Genomic DNA, 2,387 nt, shown 5'->3' with positions numbered 1-2,387 from the left:
TAATATATATACATACATAATGAGCCCAACAGAATACAAGCTCCTATAAGCAGAGACTTTGTTTATATTGCTTCTTTGTAACCCTGTATGGAGAATGCTACCTGGGACATAGTGTTACTTGTTATTTACTGAATATTTTTTAATGAATGAATGAATGAATGGTGCTGTACCTCAAGGATATGTGCAGTGTGCAGATGCTAATTTGGAAACGCTTTGAAAGACCTATTCCATGGCCAAACAGTTTCTAATTCAGTTTTTAGTAATTGTTCCACTTAACGTGTCAATCTTTACATTAGGCATTTTGTTTTTTAAAAAAAGTTAAAGTAGCCCTAGCCGGTTTGGCTCACTGGATAGAACGTTGGCCTGGGGACTCAAGGGTCCCAGGTTCGATTCCGGTCAAGGGCATGTACCTTGGTTGTAGGCACATCCCCAGTGGGGAGTGTGCAGGAGGCAGCTGATTGATGCTTCTCTCTCATCGATGTTTCTAACTCTCCATTCCTCTCCCTTCCTCTCTGTAAAAAATCAATAAAATATATATTTTTTAAAAAGTTAAAGTAGCAGTTGTGCACTAGAGATCTGTTCTAGGAAGAGGGCTACTTGGCAGCAAGGAACAGTAATGCACCCAAGCCAAATTAACAAAGGGTTATTTATACTGAAAGACACAGGAGAAACTCACTGAACCCCACTTGACAAGTACAGTCAATGGGTTCTGGGACTAGAAAATCAGCAGCAGCAACTTCCCCCGTTGTTGTTTCTCAGGGACCCACTATTTCTTGCCTGTACATTCTTCTACATGACTGCTCCATTTTTCTCTCATCAAACTGGCTTCCTCTGTTGCCACATACACTACTCATACACTATTATGGCTTACCCCGTGCACATGAAGTTAGAAAACGCCTGATTGGCCCTGGCTGGTTTGGCTCAGTGGATGGAGCATCAGCCTTCCCTCGTCAGACCTCAAGGACAGGAATTGAGGTGAAAGGGAAGGACCAGATTTGGGGAAAGAACCTATTCTTCTAGGACAGTGATGGCGAACCTTTTGAGCTCGGCGTGTCAGCATTTTGAAAAACCCTAACTTAACTCTGGTGCTGTGTCACATACAGAAATTTTTTGCTATTTGCAACCATAGTAGAACAAAGGCTTATATTTTTGATATTTATTTTATATATTTAAATGCCATTTAACAAAGAAAAATCAACCAAAAAAAATGAGTTTGCGTGTCACCTCTGACACGCGTGTCATAGGTTCGCCATCACTGTTCTAGGAGCAGCGGCCTGCTCTTTACATTAGTTACATTTTGCAGCATTTCCCAATTTTACATTCACTAGATATAATTAGACCCTGTACAGCTAAAAAAATTTTACCCCCATTACATACATGAGAAAATTGAAGTTAGAAGGGTGAAGTGACTTCTCCAAGTTCACAAAGTTAGCAGCTGACCTGAGACTGGAACCCAAGCCTATTGGACTACCAACCCAGAGTTCTACCGTACTGCTCTGTCTGACAATGGTTTGGGGAGCAAGATTGTATCTGGGAAGAATATAGGGAAGGACAAAGCTTGCAGGTGGCTGGAGGTGCAGAGTTAACCAGCTTCTCAGCCCCTCAAAGATGAGGCCGGTTGGGGATTGTAGAGAATGAGGAATCGATCTGCCATTCGATGTGAAAATGGATTGTAGCCCCAGCCTGCATGCGCCAACGGAGCTGATTAGCACTTGCGTGAGTGTCCAGCCATCGATTGGCAGGTGCGAATCATTCTGGGAGCAGCGGGGAGCCAGTCCTCTCCCACCTCCATCCACGGAGGTTTTCTCCCCCTCCTTGCCAGCTTAAGTCTTCAAACCTCCCCCAACTTCCAGGCCTAAAGGGTGCTCAAAACTCCTCCAGCTGCCCCTGAGTCAAAGAGGAGGGCAGCCCTAACCAGTTTGGCTCAGTGGATAGAGCGTTGGCCTGCAAACTGAAGAGTCTCAGGTTCGATTCCAGTCAAGGGCATGTACCTTGGTAGTGGGCACATCCCCAGTAGAGAGTGTGCAGGAGGCAGCTGGTTGAAGTTTCTCTCTCACAATGTTTCTAACTCTCTATCCCTCTCCCTTCCCCTCTGTAAAAAAAACAAAAATTAGAAATAATGCAGTAAAATTTTTTTTTTTTTAAAAAAAGAGGAGGGCATAATGAATATTCTTATTCGGCCCTGCTCGGTGCAGCTGGTAGAAGGTAAGATGGCTTTTCTGAAAAGCACTGCCTGCTTGTAGGGTTTAGGGTGACTGAGTGGGTGCAGGGTTTAGCTTGGGGTTTATAGCATGCAATGAAAAACTTAAGAATTCTGCCGCATATTGACTATGTGACATTGGGCAAATCATTTGCCCTCTGGGCTCCAGTTTCCCTAGGCGGATGGG

Source organism: Myotis davidii, unplaced genomic scaffold (assembly GCF_000327345.1).
Source record: "Myotis davidii unplaced genomic scaffold, ASM32734v1 scaffold88, whole genome shotgun sequence".
Lineage (NCBI taxonomy): Eukaryota > Metazoa > Chordata > Mammalia > Chiroptera > Vespertilionidae > Myotis > Myotis davidii.
This window is presented reverse-complemented; position numbering follows the sequence as displayed.